The 22,791-nt window shown below is 43.3% G+C and overlaps 1 long non-coding RNA gene across 1 annotated transcript; it reads left to right on the plus strand.

The window, feature by feature from the left end:
• Positions 1-18,221: 18,221 nt before the first annotated feature.
• On the plus strand, positions 18,222-21,960 carry LOC138065771 (uncharacterized). Its single transcript, XR_011138845.1, has 3 exons — positions 18,222-18,523; positions 20,252-20,348; positions 21,703-21,960. It is a non-coding gene; the product is annotated as an uncharacterized lncRNA (long non-coding RNA).
• Positions 21,961-22,791: the final 831 nt, after the last annotated feature.

Raw genomic sequence — 22,791 nt, forward strand, 5'->3', positions numbered from 1 at the left:
CTGTTTCATCAGCGCTTCAGTCATTCCTGCTTTGGGCAGGATGGACAGCCAGAAGCAGCGACGGCTCCAGGCCTCTGATTTTGATTTGCCATGCTTGTTTGCCAGAGCCCTAAGGAGGCCTAGTAGTCTCTAGAGACTCCCAACTAATAGTATCTCCTAGCACACTTGGAGAAGACATCCTTAATCTATGCAAGACTTACAGAAACTTAATTGTCTTGGAGACTTTGGAACAGAGCCGATGGCTTCAAACACTATTGGAGACAGTTGGGATGGACAACATACAGCATAAGAGCTGTATGGCATAAGAGCTGTTTTCTAAGGATATATCCTAAGGATGTATATCACTTATGAGATATTTAATGCACAGTCCCTACATTTTTCTTACATCTATTTGTCTAAGGCAGTCTGCGGTCTAAATATAGTTATTTAATAATGGAAATGACAGCAGAAAGTGAAAGAAGAAGAAAAAGTGATGGATCTGCCTAATATCTGCAATGCAATCTATGTTAAAAGCAAGCAATAGCTAAAGGGTCCTAGTCTTCACTATACTGCACCACACCAGTTTTATTCCAGTATATTCTAGTAAAATCTTAGGTCCCAAAAGCAGATGTCTCTATGGTAAAGAAATACCATCTACAAAACACATGTTTAAGCAGAGAAATTAGGGATGTCTTGCTCCCCAAGACATGGAAGTTGGAGAGGTGGGATTATAGTGTGGAATTTAAAATAACTGGAAGCTGCAAATATGAATGGAGACAAAAGAAGAATCCAACCAAAAAGTTTCAAAGCATTGTGCCAGTGATAAGAATTTGGGAGAAACAGGAATGGAAATCTTCTGTGATTCTAAAACAAAATTACTTGTGGCCTCCCTCAGACCTTCAGATTTTAAAATTGTACTAGTTGCTAATTTTATTCACCTGAAGTGTCTGATGCTTGGGAATATGAAGAGACCAGACGACTTTTGCAGACGACTTTTAATAAAAATGAGCAACTGATTGGCATTTGTTGCAAGATCAATTTTATTTTATTGCAGACATTCACTTTATTCAATCAGAAGTAAACAAGTGACACAGCAAGGGTTAGACTCACAAGAATGCTAGCACTGCTTATCTTTATGCAGCCTGCCACCTAGAGAAATGGTGAGACCCGGTGACCCCTGTACAGGAGTGATGCACGTAAGAAATGAGATGGACAGAACTGTTGAGTAGAGAGTTAAGCTAGACAACAGCAAAGGCCAAGGAGTAGGGGATAAGTCTAAACCCTCAAAAGTCCTGGCCACCTATCTCTAGATTGGAGATAAATGCCTTTTCACCCAAAATTCACAGCTTTCTTAGGAGGATTGCATTCATCAAGTAGGTCAACTTCTTCTTATGGGACAAAATAAAAGTGGAGTCCTTATACTAGGGCTCTTCATTAATTTTTGAAGAACATCAAATACGGAAACATTTTTCAAGAAGAAGCAGTTTATGTGAACAGTTAAGCAGGAAGGGATGAGGGGGAGGACATATACACACCACTCCTCCTTCCACATGGCTCCTGCCATCATACATGTATGGAAGAAGGAAAGACAAAAGTATTTCTTACATTACCTGACTTGTGTGCACATGCCAGCTTTCTGGTTTGGGTTGTTCAGCTGTCAAAGCCAACGGTTCACCTCATCCTGACAGTTATGCAATCCTGACAATGGGACTAAAAAAACTTCAGAGTTAGACTTGAGTTGAAATTAATCCTGTGCTTGAACTTTAATGGCCCGTATACTCTTCTTTGCTTTGAACTTTTTATCTTCCTGCATGTTTCCCATGTTTTAGAGCATGCACTGCAGCTTTTAGTTTGAATCTGGCTGGATAGTTGGGAGTATTGCCTTGATATTGCACTGAAAGTCAAAGTAACTTCATTTTCTAAATGATGGGAATCAAATCACCTGAGAATGCATTCCGTATATTCACAGATTTTCCGTATAAGTGTGTATTACTTTTCAAAATATTACATCTTGAAAGGAAACTTTTTTGAAAGCTTTAAAACAAGTGTAAGAAAATGTCCAGGTGTGGCTATTGTTTGCACACAGATATAGTATTTTCTACAAATTGGGAGAGTTTCAGCAAGAGCCGCCAGCAAAGCCACTCTATAGCACAGTAGCTAGGGCAAGTCTCTTGGACAGAGACTCAAGGTCAAATCACTGCTCCAGATCAGACAGAGGAAGAAGGATTTGAACTGCGTCCCTCACATGCTAGCTGTTTACTCCAGCCATGGAGCTATTAAATATCAAGGAGTCTGAACTTTCATCTCTCCCTTAAATATATGGACATTACCAGTTACGCGCACTTTAAAGCTGAGTCTTCCCTCCGCATCACCAGCTTGCACATTTGCTGTAAAGACAGGCTTGAAGCAGGGGCTAGCGCCAGATGGAGACTGTGAGGACGCCCAGGGACTGAGCACAGGCCTAAGCTTGTATGGAGGAGGCCTGAAGAAAGTCAAGCTCTATTGTAGAAGGCGGAGCCACTGTTTCTGTAACAGCCTGTTGCAAAAAATGGGTTTGGGATGACACTCACATCCAAGGTCAGTCTTCCTGAGCACAGCATACATGCTATGTACTTGAGTTATGTTCAGACTACAACCAAGCTAAAGCCACGGGGCTTTAGCTTAGGAAAACGTGTAAGTCATGGAGCTCAGCATGCTTTGTGGCAGGGATTTCTTTGATCGGTAAAGCTGTTTTCATTCCCTTTTATACCAACAGAAAATGCAAAAGGTCCTTAACACGGACCTGGTTTTGATTACATGAAAACCTAAGTGGCTCTTGCAAGGCAGCAGGCACGCTTAGTACCTACTGAAGGGTCAGTTTTACAGGACTCAGGTCCTGGTCAGCACTGCAAAGCTATGATGTATGTAAGGAAGACGATGATCACACCTTCTCCTCCGATCATAGCTGCTTTCAGGTCAGCTCACCCCCAGCAGTTTGCCACAGTCCTGATTGCCTACAGTTACTCTTTTCCTGAGATCGGCTGGCAGTGCTCCTCACATGAGCACTGAGTTATGACGAGGGATGATATGAGTGCTCCTTTTCTGCTTCTGTCTGTAGTAGTTGGCTTAGTTACAATCACCATGGAAGTTATCATCGGTCACTGAAAATGAGAACACCCTCACTGAACTATTTACAAAATAAATAGCCCAAGGTTCCTCAAGTGCCACAAAGAGATGCTTTCTCCTCAGCTCAGTTTGAAACTATGAAGAAATGCTGTGCAGAACTACTAGGTTTACCTGTACACAATGAAAACAATGAATCCTGAATAGTCCCTTTAAAAGACTGCATTGCTTCCTTGTGGCAAAAAGCAATTGTTTCTACATTTACAGAATGATTATTCCAAGTTACACGGCTAGCCAGCGAACGATAACAGTACAGAGCAGTTGTTATTTCTTCCACATATTGTTTACTTTTTGAGGGATAGATTGTTTTTTAAAGGAAAGTACATCATCCCAGAAAGCAAGTCATAGTTTATAAACAGTTCCACAGACAGCATAGAAAGTTCTGCTGAACTGTCACGTGGCAAATCAGGCAAATCCCTATGTAGAACTGAATGAATGACTCTCTCAGATTTCTGTTTTGCACTTGCTTCTGCTTTTGTGAAATGAGAGCAAATTTTCCCTCAGGGAACACATTTTCAGACTGGGGTAACAGCAAAATAAGAAATACACTGTATGTAACCTTTGAAATACAGTAATAAAAGACAAAGAAAAATGACATGGCTTGGAAAAACCAAAATGCTGAAAAGTGATTATACAATTTTTGACATAATAAATCTTCAACATCATTCATTTCTAGATATTTTTAACTCTCCAGGGATAAATCGTGACTCTTGTCTTACATTATAGTGATTGCTCATAGATATAGAAGGTCTAAACCAAAAGTAACAGAAAAAAAAAAAGGGGAGCTGAAGAAAATAGGGATACACTGTGAAGTGGTAAACTCAGGAAAAAGTAAACAGCACAGATACACTGAGATCAGTGAAGAAATTGAAAGTACCATTACTACTGAGGTACTACAGGAGTTAACATGTCAAGTACAATGCACTTGGCATTCTTTAGGGTCATTGCCAGGGGCTGGAACTTACTGCAATTTCTTTTTATAAAGTATTGCATCTGCTGTGCAATAGTTCTATCAGAAAAAAACCCAACCATGCTAATTTAAATAGCACTCTGGAATGATATTTTTTAACGTGATGTGCATTGCATTTGATAGATTATTAAATTATTAGATTAGAAGAAATCTTTTAATAATGTATATAAAATAGGTAAGTCATAAGGAAAAAAGACATTAAGTAGAGAAAGTTGTCTGTCTTGTAGTGCCTGTCATTATCCTTAATGTATCCAATTTAACAATAACAGCAAAAGTATATACCAAGGGGTCATTTTTTCTAGTATAATTAGTTGCTTCACAGTAACAATAAAATGCCATGAAATCTGATAGAGATAGTCAAGGGTATGGCTGCGGTCTCATAATGATGCAGGTGATCTATTGTCGAAAGGGGTGAAGAATACGCAGCTTTCTCATAGTCACCTTATATGTGAATGGAACAATCTCACTCCCTTGTACTGCTGAGGTTCTTTGGCTTTGATAGAATTTGTGGTTTGGAGTTTAGTTTGATTTGGGTTTTTTGCACTGTAGCAGAGTGTACTAGTCACTGCCAGAACTCTCTGTTACTGCCAAAAATGCCCACAGTTCCACCTCTGGCACGGACAAGATACATATTCAGCCCCAGAACTGAGCAGGAAATGGTTTTCCTGTGCCACAAGCAGTTGTGAGACATATGAAAAAACTGCATCCCAAATACGGAGGAGAAGTCAATATCCTATTCTTGTGAACTGAAAACCCTCCCTTCCCTTTTCCCAAAAGGAATCAGAGACTGAGTAAACCTACACATTCCATTTAGATTGTTTTCAATCAATTTGTTTTGATTATAACCACTTCACTATGTCTTTACTAGCATTAATTCTAATTTTGAAATGACAAAAATCATGATAAATCTCAAATCTTTCAGTTTATTAGTAAAATATGTCAAAATGAAACACTGACAATTTTAGAACTTTTTGTCCCGTACTCTTTTTGAGTTGAAACATTTGCTAAGGCTAACCCTTTTGGATGAGCAATTTCGTTTTCAATGAATTGGCAATTACCGATTTAATCTCCAGCCTTGTCCTTTAAAAAAAGGACAGCTCTAGTCACTGTTATGACCTGGCATGGGAGAGCTAGTTCCTTCTGCTCCTCTGCACTCCCTCGCAACCTGATTTCTCAGAAGATGGCAAATTTTTAGTAAGCACAGACATGAATACAGACTATTTGCTTTTCTCAATACATTTTTCTAAAGCTTTATGTTCTTCAGCAACATGGACAACTCTTGCCTGAAGACAGGCATCTTGACATCACATAACATTGCAGAATGCAGGTGGAACAAATTTCAGTTACCCAACTTCAGATGGCGAAGAACAAGAATTATAGCTTGAAAAACAGCACCTTAGGTGGCTGGCATTCAAAGACTGATCAGTTGCATACTTGAAGTTGACTGAGCGGTGTCGAAATATGGATATGAACAAGCTCTATTATGTTTAAATAAATTTGTAAGAAAAGATCCAAATTTAAACTTTTTTTTTTGTAACAAGTTGTCATTTTCTCTCATTTGCTCTTTACTCCTGCGCTTTGACTTCGGGGGAAGGCTGGGAGGAAGAAAGAGGAAAGGAAAGGCTATTCAGGTAAAAATCTTTGAGTTTAAGTCAATGACTGCAGTATCTTACATTATCCTTGCTTTACCTGGTAATTCACATTTACAGTTCTGCAGGACAATCTGTCAGGTGCTGACATCTATTCCATCACAAGGGAGGGTCTAGGAGAGTTTATATTGGTAGGATTGTCAGAAGCTCAAACGCTGTTTACTGCAATAGAGAAAGCAAACTTTTGATCATAAGACCATGCTGGATATTAATGTTGCTGCAATCCTTCCTGTCAATCTGACAGGGAGGCCTGCTACCTTGCTTATGCAACCTTTCAGTAATAACTGAAGGCTTAACTATTTCCTGAGTAGCTACAGAAAACCAGTGGAGTGTATTTTTGTGACATATGATGAGAGTACTGGGTGTTTTCATGGATTATGGAAAATTTTTGTCTTGTGTGGTAGATATCTACTGTATTTTAAAGACATTTGTGAAACCAGGACAGCTATATTCTGAGAAGGGGAGGGGAAGAACTTTTTTGAAAATTACAAATTGCACATAAGGTATTGTCTACAAGATGCTTCATCTGCTCAAGAAAGTCGTAAAAGGTGAGTTGATCTCTAACTGAGGTCCGAGGGTGAGAGATAAAAATAAATATGCACAGCTAACAGGCAGCCAACAAACACAGCAGTTTGTGCAGCAGTTTGTGTGGAAGGGCACACAGAAGGGGGCCAGCAACTCTGCTGTTGCAGGGTCCTGAGCAAAGGTAGTGGCATGCTGCAGGATGCCACTGGAGCTATTTCTTTTTGCCCATCAGAGGCCTCAACCCAGGCTGAGCTCCAGAGAGAAGGTGCAGCTCTCCAGGCCTGGGGCTGCAGGGAGTTCTTGGGGCCTCTTGCTGAAGCTGGGGCAGCAGGAGATAGCTAGCAGTGTTCCCCAGGGGCCAGTCCTGGGTCCAGTCTTGTTCAATGTATTCATCCACGACCTGGAGGAAGGCACAGAGTGCACCCTCAGCAAGTTTGCTGATGATACTAAACTGGAAGAAGTGGCTGACACACCAGAAGGCTGTGCTGCCATTCAGAGGGACCTGGACAGGCTGGAGAGGTGGGCGGAGAGGAACCTCCTGAAGTTCCACAAAGGCAAGTGCAGGGTCCTGCACCTAGGGAGGAATAACCCCAGGCACCAGGACAGGCTGGGGGCTGACCTGCTGGAAAGCAGCCCTGCCAAGAAGGACCTGGGAGTGCTGGTGGACAACAAGTTAAGCATGAGGCAGCAATGGGCCCTTGTGGCCAAGAAGGCCAATGGTCTCCTGGGCTGCATGAGGAAGAGTGTTGCCAGGAGATCGAGGGAAGTGATCCTGCCCCTCTACTCAGCCCTGGGGAGGCCCCACCTGGAGTATTGTGTCCGATTCTGGGCTCCCCAGTACACGAGAGACATGGCACTCCTGCAGAGAGTCCAGCGGAGGGCTACCGAGATGATGAGGGGACTGGAGCACCTCTCCTCTGAAGAAAGGCTGCGAGAGCTGGGCCTGTTCAGCCTGGAGAAGGGGATCTGATCAATGTGTACAAGTATCTGAAGGGAGGGTGTTGAGAGGATGAGGCCAGACTCTTCTCCGTGGTGCCCAGCGACAGGACAAGAGGCAACGGGCACAAACTGAACCACAGGCAGTTCCGCCTGAACCTGAGGAAAAACTTCTTGACTGTGAGGGTGACAGAGCACTGGAAGAGGTTGCCCAGAGAGGTAGTGGAGTCTCCTTCCCTGGAGATACTCAAAACCCACCTGGATGCGATCCTGGGAAACACGCTCTAGGTGTTCCTGCTTGAGCAGGGGGGTTGGACTAGATGATCTCCAGAGGTCCCTTCCAACCTCAACCATTCTGTGATTCTGTGAGATCTGCAGGATGGGTGCAGTGGTGGAGGAACTGTGTCACCACAAAGGAGCTGTGGGAGGTTGTCAATAGACTGCACAGCATCAGAGATGATCAAAAGGAGACTGAGCAGGTCACCTCTGGGCCCCTGCAGAGACAACAGTCCAAACTCCCAACTGTACCAATGGAGGGGCAGGCAAAGTCTTCTTATCAGGTTGGGAAATGAAGAGCCCCATGATGGTGCAGATTGGAAGTTGATGACTGCTGGCACCAGGAGGATGGCTCTTTCCCCACCTGCAGATCTGCCATTGTGGAATAGGTCAGTGCCCTGGTTGCAGATGATGGGCAGGGAGCTGTGTCCAGAAAAGTATCTGAGCCAACTGAGCCTGAGCCCAGCCCCACAGCAGCACCAGCAGGAAGCGGTGAGTGACAATAGTGGGAAACTCCCTTCTGCGGGGGATGAAGGACCATCTGCCAACCTGACCTGCTGCCTAGCGAGCTTTGCTGCTCGCCAGGGGCTTGGAACCAGAACCTGGCAGAGAGGCGGCCACAGCTTGTCCAGCCCTCAGACTATTACCCCCTGCTGCTGCTTTTCCATGTGGGCACTAGCGATACTCCCAGGGGAGACCTGGAGTGTCTCAAGCGTGACTACCTGGCTCTGGGCAAGGGCCAAGGCCAAGGCTGCCCAGGTGGTTTTCTCCTTGATCCTGCCAACGAGGGGGAAGGTCTTGAGCAGGAGTAGATGGATCCTACAGGTCACCAGCTGGTTGCACAACTGGTGTCAAGAGCAAGGATTTAGTTTTTTATGACCACAGGATCCTCTCTGAGGATGGAAGACTCCTGGGAAGAGATGGGATCTCACCTGACCAAGCAGGGCAAAAGCATCTTTGCCAACAAGCTGACCAGCCTGCTAAGGCAAGTGCCAAACTAGGAATGGCAGGGGAGCGAGATGACAACCTACAAGCAAGTGAGGAAGCTGTGGATAGGGTTGGCAAGCAAAGGGTGCAGGGTGGACAAGAGTGACCTTGTGACCAGCAATACAGGGCTGAGGCGGGCCCCCCTCAGGCGTATGCACACAAATAGCAAAGTGCCTAGAGGACACCACTAAGGGGGAATCTCTCGCACTTTTTCCCTGGGAAATCGGCATGACTTGGTGCCTCTCTCAAGTGCCTGTACAGTAATGCACACAGCCTAGGGAACAAACAGGAGGAACCAGAGGTCCGCACGCGGTTGCAGGGCTAGGATCTCATCAGGATCACGGAGACGTGGTGGGACAGCTCACACAACTGGAGCGCTGCCATGGATGAATAAAAGCTGTTTGGGAAGGACAGTCTGGGACGCCGAGGAAGGGCGGTTGCCCTGTATGTGAGAGCGCAACTCCGTGCGCAGAGCTCTGCCTGGGGATGCATGATGAGCCAGCTAACAGCTGATGGGTTAGGATTCAAGGGAAGGTGCACAATGTGGTGGTGGGTGTCTGCTACAGACCACCTGAACAGGGAGAAATAGGTGAGGCCTTCTTCAGACAACTGGAAGAAGCCTCACATTTGCAGGCCCTGGGCCTCATGGGGGACTTACCCACCCCAGTGTCTGCTGGAGGGGCAACACAGCAGGGCACAAGCAATCCAGAAGGTTTCTGGAGTGCACTAATGGTAACTTCCTAACAGAGGTGATGGAGGAGCTGATGAGGCAAGGGGCTCTGCTGGACGTCATACTTACAAACGCGGAAGAACTGGTTGGGGATAAGAAGGTCGGGGACAGCCTTGGCTGCAGTCGCCACGAGATGGTGGAGTTTAGGATCCTACAAGGAGGGAATAAAGTAAAAAGCAGGATCTCAACCCTGGAGTTCAGGAGAGCAGACTGTGGCCTGCTCAGGGACCTGCCGGGAAGAAACCTATGGGATATGGTCCTGGAGGAAAGAGGGATGCAGGAGAGCTGGTTGTTTTTCAAGGATCACCTCCTCCCAGCTCAAGCATGGTCCATCCCAATGTGCAGGAAGTCAAGCGAAGGTGGCAGGAGGACTGCATGGATGGAGAAGGAGCTCCTGACAAAACTCAGACATAAAAAGGAAACATACAAGAGGTGGAAGCAGGGACTGGTGACCCAGGAGGAATATAGAGACACTGTCTAAGCTTGCAAGGAGGGGATCTGGACAGCTAAAGCCCACCTGGAGCTGAATCGTCGAGGAACGTGAAGGGCAACAAGAAGGGCTTCTATGGATCTATCAGCAGCGAAAGGGAGACAAGGGAAAATGTTGTCCTACTGCTTAAAGAAATAAAGGACTCTGGTGGCAAACCACGTGGAAAAGGTTGAGGTACTTGATGCTTCTTCAACTCAGTCTCTACTGGCAAGGTTTGCCTCCAGGAATCCCAGGCTCCTGAGACCAGAGGGGAAGTCTGGAGCAAGGAAGATGTACCCTAACTGGAGGAGGATTTGGTTAGTGAACATTTAAACAAACTGGACACACACAGGTCCTGGGACCTGAGGGGATGCACCCATGAGTGTTGGAGAGCTGGCCGATGTCACTATGAGGCTACTCTCAGTCATCTTTGAAAGGTCATGGCAATCAGAAGAGGTTCATGAAGACTGGAAGAGAGCAAATGTCACCCATATCTTCAAGAGCAATAAGGAGGATCTGTGGAACTGCAGGTGGGTCAGCCTCATCTTGACCCTTGGAAAGGTGATGGAGCAAATCTTCCTGGAAGCCATTTCCAAACATATTAAGGACATGAAAGTGACTGGGAGTAGTCAGCATGGATTTATGAAGGGCAGATCATGCCTGACCAACCTGATAGCCTACTACAATGTAACAACTGGCTTGGTGGATAATGGGAGAGCAGTGGATGTTGTTTACTTTGACTTTAGCAAGGCTTTTGACACTGGGTCCTGTAACATTCTCATAGGCAAATTGATGAAGTATGAACTATATAAGTGAGTAGTGAGGTGGCCAAACTGCAGCACTCAAAGGGTTGTGATCAGCAGCACAAACTCCAGCTAGAGGCCAGTCATTAGCGGTGTCCCCCGGGGACCAATCCTGGGACTAACACTGTTTAACATGCTCATTAACGACTGGGATGATGGGACAGAGTGCACCCTCAGCAAGTTTGCAGATGTTACAAAACTGAGAGGAGTGGCTGATGCACCAAAGCATTGTGCTGCCATACAGAGGGACCTCAGCAGGCTGGAGCAATGGGCCAGCAGGAACCTTATGAAGTTCAACAAAGGGAAGTGCTAAATCCTGCACCTGGGGAGGAATTACCACTTGCACCAGTACAGGCTGGGGGCTGACCAGCTGGAAAGCAGCTTTGCCGGAAAGGTCCTGGGGGTCCTGGTGGACAATAAGTTGGACATGAGCCAGAAATGTGCCTTTGTGACAAAGAAGGCCAACAGCATCCTGGCTGCATTAGGATGACCACTGCCAGCAGGTCAAGGGAAGTAATCCTTCTCCTCTACTCAGCCCTGGTGAGGCCACATCTGGAGTGCTGTGTCCGGAGCACTGGAGTGCTTGCCCCAGAGCAAGAAAGTCATGGACATACTGGAGTGAGTCCAGTGAAGGGCCACAGAGATGATGAGGGGAGTGGAGCATCTGACATAACGAGGAGAGGCTGAGAGAGCTTTGAAGACAGAGGCAGATTCTTCTCAGTGGTATCCAGTGACAGGACAAGAGGCAATGGGCACAGGTTGAAATACAGGCAATTCCCTTCAAAAATAAGAAAAATCTTGTTCGCTGTGAGGGTGGTCGAGTACTGGAACAAGTTGCCCAGAGAGGCTGTGGAGTCTCCAACCCTGGAGATACTCAAAACCTGACTGGACACAGCCCTGAGTGACCTGCAGTAGCTGACCCTACTCTGGGCAGGGTTTCGGACTAGACAACCACCGGAGGTGCCTGCCAACCTCTACCAGTCTGTGGCTCTGTGATATTTGCATAAAAGCTTTGTGGAGAGTTGATGTTTGAGTAGGAAAGATTGATACGCTACAAAAAAAACTCAGCTAAATTTTTCATAATGAAAAATGCAATGTAATGCTATTCATTTAAAACTACTGGAACAGTAGCACAGCATGTCTAACATACACAGTGCTCACATGTCTGTCTGATTAATTCAGAAATATTCATGTAGAGGGCAGATAAAAATTATTCTCCATAATTTGCATGAGAGATTTGCATTGGAAAAAAAGCCTTGACGCCTAGGGAACTGAAAGTTGGCTATGTTTCCTCCTGTTTACTAGGTCTTTCTACCTACTTTCTACCTTTCTGCTAAGTCCTTTCATACCGATTCCAGGTTATAAATATAGCATTCTTATGTTCTTTAGAAGAGCAGATTGCTTCTGCATCATTTAGTCTTATAATCTCCATGCATTTTTTATTATATCTGTAGCCTAATTTGGGCTGTTTTCTTGTGAAATATAACTATCTGAAAGCTGAGGATAAAACTGCTTTGGAGTTTTTTTGGTCTGTCGTTTTGTTTTGTTGCTCTTTTTACTTTTCACCTTCCTATCTTACACTAAAATAAACAGACCTGCCATTCTTCAGATCCCTATGGTATTGCTACATCAGCTGAGAGAGGCTGAAGGACAGAAACCTGGACAGCAAAGTAGAAGGAAATCACATAGGGTGGGAAGGGAGTAGAGGAAAGTAAGTTTGATAAGAGTTGGGGTCCACTACCTGAAGTAACTAAACCCTTTTAAAATAAGGTGTGGGATTAATTCCACTTACCTACAGATGTGCTCAGCTTCTATTGCATAATATTTACTAGTCCTGTTTTTCCTTTCTGCTCTCCGCAGCAGCCTCCCTGTCTGAAATTCAGAGCATATATGCAGCGCCTGGTCATTTGGCTTGAGGTTGGAGCTGTATGGGTGACATCTCCCCGCTCCGTGGCTGCTGGCTCCCTCCTCCGCAGGGGCCCTCGAGTCACTTGCCAGGACCAGACTCTGGCTGCAAAACTCCAGGCATGGACAGAGTGCAGGTCTCGTTAGAGGTCCCTTCCCTTTGGGCTATTGCAGGTGTATCAGCATTGCTGTTTTGGGGCAGATGGGGTCCTTGTCCTAGCAATACCTTTTCTCCTGAATTTGTTGTTCAGAAAAACTTTGTGTTATGGCAAATGCCTGAAAGGCAAGAAAGATGGTGAAAATTCCTGAAAGGTCTAGATGATACCATAGCGCTGCTATAGCAGGTATGTATCCCTTGAGTGAGCAAATCTGCAATGAGCTGGAGATATCTGGTTACATAGCAGATATTTAAGTAATTTGTAGCAATATTTAGGCATGTAGGAGTCATCCAAGCAAGATGCCAGGCAAGTGAACCAGTAATCTGATCCAACAGTGAAGCTATGCGGAGAGGAAGGACAGAAAGTAGACTTGTTAATCTGCGTGTGCATGCATTACATAAGCATCTTCCTGAGAAAATCATTTTGGAATGTTTTTTTGCAACTCCAGAGGAATAGTTAATAGTGGATAAAATAACAAGGAACTTAGAAGAAGTGAAAAGCATCTCTTTTTGCAAATCCCTAAAGAGATTCTGAAAGAAACCTTCGCCTTGTGTCAAAGGCCAAACTACCAATTCTCTGATTACTTCCTAATAGCTGATCAGTCAGTCATGAATTCACTGCTAATGCACAATGAAAAATAATCTGATTTCAGCATAAATAATTTATAAGCACCAGCAACCCCTGGCAATGGAGATGTAGATAAAAATGATTCCTACCTTCAGTTTAGGAAGGGAGAGGCATTATGGAATTAGTTCTGTGAGAAATGAGATGGCCTGATTTCCATGAAATTTCCTCTGTAAAATCAGAATTATATACATGCATTGTATAAGAAGTCTTCGGGAAGTTCCAGAACTCATTAAGTGTTAGAGAAGTTTTGTTAACTTCAAGTCCAAGTAGTAGCATTTCATATATCAACATATTAGGTACTATATAATACTAATACAAACAGTTACAATTATAAAATGCTACATTGTATCATGCTGCATAACAGTACAACTTTTTTATGTTGCTCCCTATTAGATTGTTAGTCTTTAATGTTTGTATTAGAATATTATGGTATTTTAAAGACCTTCTACGTTAAAGAATAGTTTATAGCATTAAAGTGGAATTATATGCTTTAGTGTGACAGTGATACAACTAGTGATATAATTAAGTCATTTGTAAATGGGATATGAATTCACAGGCAAGTACTGTTCCAAATATTTATGAATATAGTCTGTTTATCTAGAATGCTCAAAGCTCTAGTTCATTCTAAATGATAAAACATTAGTTGAAGAAATAATGCTTTGCAATGTATATTCTTGACGTTCAATGAACTGGAGGAGCTCTGCTTCATTACATTGAATCTGCTACTGCTTACTCCAAAAATATCTCAATCCACAGCTTATTCCTCCTAAGTCCCAACAGGCAGGCAGGCTGCAGCCAGCCACCTGATGATTTTTCAGTCTCTTAGGATCTCATTAGCTACTCAGTGTACCAGTTGGCTGAAGCGACATTTCTGTTTCTGTTGCTGTTGCCCAGGTTCCTGCTCCTAAAGAACAGCCTGACCTCTGCCCTCTGGCTCCTTGTGCAGGACCGCACTGCACAGTATTGACTTGTTGACCCTCCAGACCTTGGCTCAGCATCTGACTGTGTTCCAGCCGTGCTCCTCTGTCCCGCCTGTCCCCGACTGCGAGACATTCTCAGCCTAAAGCCCCGTTTCTGATCAAGTCTCTCTCACATAGGGTTTCCCTTGGTTCTGTATTGCAGCTCTTTTCAGCTTTGATAGCTGGCTGTAAACACAGTTTTAGCCTTCAGCTCATGTAATCAATATCTGATCAATCACTGTTACTTAAGGTCCGACTATCTCATTAGTGTTACCCTTATTTGAGTTTATACTCCTACCAATGAACTGAAAACATCTGCTGGATCAAGGCTGGGGCAGCAGATACAATGCAGCCCAGCTTCAAGGACTTCAGGTTTCTATGGGTAAAGACGTAAAGTTTTACAGTGTATTGAAAAAATAACTACTTTCTGTTTGAATCTCTTTTCTAGTGCTATTGTTTAACTGTGTCATATTTTTAGGACAGGCAAGGGAGCTCCTCGAAGAAGTGGTAAGGACATAGGACATCAGCGAGAGTCTCTCAAGAGTTTTGGTATGCATACAACAGAGCAGACATCTCAGCTGCCATGCACTGACACGGTCAGGTAATATGGTCAACCCTTCACAGCGTTCATTGTTGGTGGAATGCACGGCATATGTCATTTGAAAGAAATTATATGAGAAGAAAATCCGGGTCCTTCTAAAGCTTCCAAAAGCTGTTTATACAATGGCACAAGTACATGAATATTGGGGTCTGCTGTTTGGTAGCATAATAAAAGATGCCTTAGACATAACGAAGATGGAAGACCAGCTTCTCAGAAAATAAAAATGTGTGTGGCCTCATGAATTTTAATTCACTGGCTACAGCTAATGTTATACTTGCATTGTCTGTGCATATCAATACATTCTTTACTCTTAATAGCTCACTTATCACTGTTTATCTTTTTTTTCTCCTCAGAATGTCCTGGAAAATGCTTTGAGGCACAGGCAATGGTAGGTGATTGTGGGCCTGTGTTCTTCTTCATATATTATTCAGCAAGAAAAACAATGAAGCTAGCTCATAGACTGTAAAGTGTTGCTAATTTGTTGCTTTGGGCTTGGCTGGATATTCTCAAGACTGATTGGAGTGCTGGAATAGGTGTCTGTACACTTCAGTGAATCCATGGAAAAATATGCTTTGAAAGTCCCTCATAGCCATTGGAAGAGGGTTAAAAATCCTTCAGGGTTAAGGCTTCTCCAAGAGTTTGGGAACTCAGGGTAGCACGCTCCCACTTAGGCAATGGGCACTCACAGACACAGGTACACACTCATGGCACAGGTGGTAGGAGACCAATAATTTAAAAAGGAAGCTTTACATTTTCTTTATCAGAGGCCTAGGGCAAGCAGGATGCAGAGCATGCATCAGCAAAGGAAAGAGTTGCCGATCTTTGCTCTGATCCTTAGACACACTTCTGCACAGATCCTGAACTGAACAGCTTGTAATCTCTTGGCAATGCCTAGAATTACTCCCCACTTTGATTTTTCATCCTGTAATTATGCAGCTTCTCCATCAGTGGCACATACCTGCGCAGCCTTTGTTTAATGGGATTATTGCCCTGGAACAGTATAATTTAAGCTCTTCTTTAGTATGAGCATGTGAGTGTTTTTTGTGCCTCATCTGCATTAGTCATCTTTGCCAGCGATATACAACCTTTAAGTGGGTCACTTGGAGCAGAAATGCACTATGCTTTATTAGGTAAAGGCATGCCAGCAGCCACACACTTAACGGCCCTTCCAGTTCCCTCCCACCTTGGCTGACCGTATGTTTTTACCTTCACAGGTGGGAGACAGCAACGGCGACCGTGCTCCAATGTTTCTGTCTCCCAGGAAGTATATTACTCTGCATTATGGCTTACCTTGACAAACTGGTTTCTTCCTGATAGAGACAGAAATTTCTGCTTGCAGCCTTGTGAACTGCAGGCTTACATTGTTTCTATTGCTATTTCCTTCTCCCTTTTGTGGGAGCTCGTTGTGCTTCAGAAGCTGCTTGGGTAGGCCTTGGGTAGCCTACCAATGACTACTGCATAATTTCGGAGGGGAAAGGAGGGGCAATTTTAGATTTGCAGGGGATGTATCCGTTTCTTAATTTCAGGATTATGACATGCTTTTAGGGCACTTTTCAGGGTTCCGGACCTTGCATTTAATCAGTACTTTACATTCAGAATAATACCTGTTAAGCAAAAGTGGCATTTTGGGTGCCATAAATTAGATGTGGCATGGTGAAAAACGCACAGCAAGGCAAACTCTAATTTATGGTCTCTCCAGTAAAGCCTCAGGGATATTTTGGGTAGGAGGAATACAATGTTGGCAGGGTTTTCCAATGGGAAAGGATGAGGCAGCTGGGGGAAATGAAACTACCTACTTGGTCTTGGTCTTCCTTTGCCCTGTCATTCCTTATTCTGCACTTAGCCAACAACAGACCACTCTTGGTGCAGGTTTTCCTTCAGAAGTAGGAGTCCTCCCAGTCATTTCATAAGGACAGCATCCAGCCCAGAGCCCTCAGCAGGGAAAGACCACACAGGCCATCAGGCTGAGCCTCTCCCAAGGATTTTCTGGATGACAGCTCAACCTGACTTTACATCAGAGATAAAGCTAGCAGATGGACAGAGAGTAAGATTTTTGTCTGCTCATGGTGGATCTTATTGGTGGTCACACAAGCACTGTAAAGGGACTAACCAGGTAGTATTGCTCGGTCTGAAGGAAGAACGAAGTCACTCTATAGTCACTCTACAGGGAAAGTGTAGTCACTCCTCTTTGATGACTTGCATAGTTCACAGACAAAATGATGTACAGAATAGAGATAGTCTTGGGTCCCTAAGGGTAATGAACCTCATGGAACTGCAAAGGAGAAGCACAGATGGCAGGAAGACTCAGGAGCTCAGGCAGGGTTTTGATGACCAGGCACCTACGTACAGTCGCAGGATCACCAAGCACAATTCTGGTAATTAAAAGATGGTCAAGCTTTACAAGGAAAAAATACTCACAATATTCCTGCACACACATTGTAAAAAGGATCAAAAAGAGAAAAGTATTACGGGTAAGAAATTTCTGACTCTGCTGACTTCATCAATGCTCTCATTAGCACCTTTTCAATTATTAATTGTTCTGGCTGCTGCAGTTATTCTGATTCACATTAATCCTCTAAAGAGCAGGAGATGACAACACCACTTCACATGACCTTGCCTTTCCATATCCTACAGCTCGTCAGGAATTTTCCAATGAAACAGCTGTTCACTGTAAAATGTGAATTCTCTAAAACCTCTGCTTTTAGTGGAAATGTACACATTTCATTAATTTCTATTGAGAAAGTCTTTTCAGATCAAATATGGCCTTCCTATAGCTAACATCCGTGAGGAGGATTCCCCCTGAGAACATGAGATAAACAGGTCTTTTTTCTTCCTGGTAATTCATGCAAAGTGAAAGAGAGGAGACTAAGGAACACCTAGCACAAAGCACCAGCTAGTCTGATGGTTTATAATATGCACCTGTGATATAAGAGACCCAGCTTCAAGACCAATTTCACCTACTCTGGCTTCACAGAATGAAAATAGAAAGATCCTATCTTCATGGGAATGTAAAAATACATGGGATGAGAATGGCATTTCCTGCTCTTCGGCAAAGAGACCTAAAAAAGAATAGCAGATTAAGACAACAAACCCAATCCTTTACAAAACAATAGGGAAATAATATCAGCTTTTGTTATGCATTTCTCATGAATGTTTCACACATTTTGTAAGAGTCACAGCTAGATGAGGAGACTTCAGTGATCAACCTTTAGACATTATCAGTACAACCAAATATTTAATTGCCTATTTTATTCTGAATGCAAGAGATTCTTCTTTTCAAGATACTTAAAAATATGGCTATGCCATCTGGTTCAACATCTTTCTAAAATCCCACTGAGTTGTAGTAAACATAGGAACAAACATAGATCTCCTGGGTCCCACTGAAATGCTTTCTCATCAACAAATGTTTGTTTTTTTCCTTTTTCTTTTTCCGATACCTCTGCCTAAGTCAGTGTTCTTTTGGTGTTCTGAAAGGGGCAGTGATTCTGTTTAACAAAGAATCGTAACCATGTGATGAACGGTTGTATTTAAATGTTCATATTATGCAGGTTGGAAAGTCTGCTGGAAGGTAACATACCCTCTGAGCCAATAAGATGCAAGAAGTTATCAACTCAGGCTTTGCTATCATCCACATTACTCATCTTCTTTGCATTTGAGGTGAACATTGGTCTTTGGCAGGGCCCAGAGGAACAAAAAAGTGTTCTTTCTGATGTGAGAAGAACCGAAGACAAAGAACAGCAAGCAAATGGCCAGTGCATGAGCAACAACAAGAATGAAATGGAATGAGGTATGAAAGGGCTAGGAAAGAAAGCTGAATGGCATAGCAGATTGATGAATGAGGAAAGAGTTAGAGAAAGAAAAATCATAATAGAAAATGAGGGAAAATAAAAACAGAAAACTGAAATCTAGTCTTCTAAACCGACAAATGCCAGATTATTATTATTATTATTATTATTATTATTATTATTATTATTATTATGCTTTCTTCTTTTTTCTTAGCAATAATGGTACTACTAATAGTGTGAGGAGCTAGGACAAAAATCACATAAGAACTTGGGAAAGACTCTAAAGGAGAGACAGAAATCTGTCCAATGGTTATCCATTCTTATGATTGGATAAGATGTGTCACTTTTCCTGTTCAGAGATTAGGGGAGAATGAATATATGTCCAGTGACTTGGAGGCGGATGTTAGTGGAAGGGAACAGAACTAGAGCTGATCAAATACATGTGAGAATTTAAATAAAAACTTACCTGCTTTTTGCGCCTCACCCCAAATTATCAAAATTTATATTTTTCACAGATTCCAAATAAAGAGAAGGAGGGAGCACTCCTTTTCATCCTTCTAGTTGACCTCTGCATGCACTTTTAACCCCTCCAAACCAACCCCAAGGTTTATAATTATAGCGGTCAAGTCAACCTGAACTACGACCAGCCAAGCAACGTGATAAGCAAAAGAATAGATCCCATCTTTGGAGGCTTAAATTTCAGCTGCTTAGCAGGTACAACTTGCAATTGATTAGAGACACAAAAAAACTCATCATTACTCTGCTGATGAGCAAAAATAAATTAGGTCCAATGTTGCTGGTACAGAAACACATTGTAAATGACGTTCCCTGGACCACTAGCCTTTCCTGCAGCAGGTACCCTCAGAGAGGGAGCCACTCAACGTTATTTTTGCATTTCCTGGTGCAGGAGTGCCTCTCTTCTCCCCTCTTCTCCCCAGAGCAACGTGGCCCTTTGGGAGAGGGTGTTCATGCCCTGAAAACCTCTCACCCCAATACCACAGAGAAGTCTGAAGGTCAATCTGGACTGAATTCCCTCCCAGGCGCTTCAGGGAGACAGTGAAAGGACTGAGCTCGAGGCAAGGCATAATTTGTTTTTTAGGAGCAGGAGAAGATGAGGTGCCCTTATTTTGAATTTAGTTACTATTCAGAATGGACTTTTAATTTGATTTAATTTAAGCAGAGTTCAGAAAGCCAAGCTCCTAACTATCTTAAATAATTCCGATTTGAACTCAATAGCTCATGACAGAAAGAGGGATGGCGGGAAAGAAGCAGGGTACCCAGTTTTGCTCCAATGAGCATCCTTTCAGGGAAAGGACAAGAGGGTCAGAATCTTTCTATGAATATTACTGAAATCATGGCAGCATAGGAGAGCTAAAAAATAAGGATTTGCAGTAGTGCTGTGCAAGAAAAAACCTGGAGCAGCTGAAATAAAATGGCTGCTCTAGTCTCTAAAGTCAGTAGAATAGGGATATCATCACACTGAACAGATCATTCCTCTTAACTCTTATAGGACACTGCTTCTGCATGCATATACGTGGGGGAACCCCAAGATTTATCTCTGAGACAAGGACGCTCACCCATGTTTCTTCAATCCTCTTTTATTCCCTGTCAATGGAACTGTATAAAGCTCTGTATAAAGCATGATCAGCCACAATTACAAGTTTTCTGAATGTTAAGTTCAGGGAAATTTCCTAGACTTCCAGGTTTTGTTTGTGTTCCTTTTTCTACAGCTGCATATCCTCAAGGGAAAGCACTTCCACTGCTGGGATCCATGCTGCAAGTGCCTTGCACAAGTGATCCTTTCTTATAAGAGGAAATTTTAGCAAGGTGAGTTGGATTAATAAAAGTTCCCTGCAGAAGCAACAAATAGCCCTAAGCAGTAAAGATATTTGCCTTTCATTCCACTCAAGTTTAGAGTTTCTAAAGCTGTACTAGTCTTTAAAGCTATGTAACGTACAGACCAAAATTTATTTGTATGGGGAAAAAACACCCACCTATCTGTGGGTTTTTTTGCAAAATATATGTAGTCATTTTCTTTGTGTTTTTTGGGGGGGAGGGGGTAATGGAAAAATGTGTTTTCCTAGATTCATTTGAGTTTCAGACCATGCTGAATTTTGCACAGAGATAATGTGTGGGTAGAATGGATTTTTAGCAGTCGAGCACCTTGTTTGGTTAAGGTTTTTCCACCTTAGCACCATTTAGCAACAATATTTTCAGGTGAGAGACACTGAGGAGAGGGAAAAATTAGCTATGTGAAAATATGCTATGCCATGGCTTAGATGCAATATTAATGTGAATTATTTTAAATCTTCATTTGCAGGACCCCAAACACTAAGGAAATAATCCAGCCTGTTTTAGCTTGCTTTTCTAAGAATTACAAGCTAATGCTCTTTGGCTCTTGGTCTGCCTGCCTACCCGTCTGTCTCCTGTGTGTGCCATTCCTCCCACCCTGCACGTTGTCGTAAGCCAGTGGTGGATTGCAGCTGAAGCTGAGAGAAAAGTAGGGAGCTTACAAGTAACACAGGTCCTGCCAGCTGTATAAATTAGGCACATGGGGAGACAAGCAAAACCGTAGAAATTGCCCAATATAGACAGTCGGAGAAACTGCAAGCCTGCAGATCCACCTCCCTCACATCACATAGCAAAACACTCCAGGTAGAAGAGAGAGCTTAGCAATGACTCAGTTTTAACACAACTTTCCATGCAATCTCACAATCACAGTGAGTCCATGGGAAACCAGCTTCCTGAGCTCAATGCTGAACAGTACTTGTTTATGTATCTTACTTCAAATTGCCACATCGTAAGAAAAGATGTAGTGGATGGGGCTGATAGTGTAACTGTGAACTATTCGTGACAATGATAGATATCAGTATTTTGTTCCGAATTTCTTCCCTGTCTCCTACTCTCTTCTTTTTCTCCCGGCCTCTCTCCCTCCTTCTCTGCTGAGCATGCACACACTTACTCACACGCACAACCACTAGAGAAAGGTTTTGGCAAGATTTAGTCATGGGGTCTAAAGGCAGAGATGTAACAGTCAGAGCCTTTGCAGGGAGAAAGACTGAGTGGGTATTTCAGCAGTGGGCTGGCACTCAAATAATCTAGATTTAGTTATGAATTCTGCATGGCCCCCATCCTTCTCCTTGTCTCTATAATGGGGATAATTAAGTTTCCTTTCTTCCAGCTTGTCTTCATGTAGACTGTAACGGCTGAGGCGTCTCAGTCTCGGTATGCCTAGCAGAGGTCTCGCACGAACATCGGCAAAAATCCTCTTTGGCTGAGAGGACGAGGAAGGTGGATCACATCATCTCAGCCGAGGACTCCCAGGGTGGAAGCGACCTGGGTCTGCAGTCCTTCTCCAGACTCAGGCTCAAGGGAAGCCCCAGCAGAAGGAGGACCCCCAGATAAGAGCCCGTCTCTTTTCCCCAGGTGCAGGCATCATACGCCTCTTCTTTCCTGTCCTAGTACAAGAGCTGCAACACTCTGACATGTTGCGTGCTGTTGCTATAAGTTATTACTTATTATAAGCAAGCAAAACACCTTAAAAAATGATGATTAATTGTCTTGCTTGTTGGCCTCATTGCATTCATGACAAATGACTAAGGTCAAATGATACATAAAAATCCCATAATTCCAACTTTGAGCACCCAGCCCTTGTGGCAACTGTGGAGATCATTCTGCCCCTGTTCCCTTTTAGACTACTCTTTGTATATACACTCTCAGACAGGAGAAAAAATTTTTGCAGTGCCTTGATCTGTTTATTTATAACTTGCAGAACCTTTGGATGGCAGCATCCCAGCCACATCTCACAAGAAAAAAAAAGAAGCTTATATCGAATGCTATATTTGAATTAAACAGATTTAGATTATGCTAGAATTTCTTCGCCAGTTTACTTTCTCTCCTGATAAAAAAAAAAAAAAAAAAACTTATAAATTATTCAGTTAGTAACAATGTACTTGTCTCTCATATTTAAAATTACTCTTGAATGGAAGTTCCTACTAAAAAGGATTTAATTTTAGCATGCTGATGGGAAGCAAAGATACCAGTTTTGCATTTAGTTCTCCTCCTCGCCACCCCCATTCACATTTTCAAGGGAATTTAGAGCTCAGAAAAGGTGCCAGACTGACAGCCTTGGAAACTCCCAGTCTCCATTTATCTGCAGGCTGCTGCTGCATTCTGCACCGCTACTGTGTGTTGACTTGACTGGAAAGTTCAAGGGTGAGAGGCCACCTCATGCTTTACAGTATTAATTTCTTGGTCTACCAAGACTGCC

The sequence above is a fragment of the Struthio camelus genome, chromosome 1 (assembly GCF_040807025.1).
Source record: "Struthio camelus isolate bStrCam1 chromosome 1, bStrCam1.hap1, whole genome shotgun sequence".
Lineage (NCBI taxonomy): Eukaryota > Metazoa > Chordata > Aves > Struthioniformes > Struthionidae > Struthio > Struthio camelus.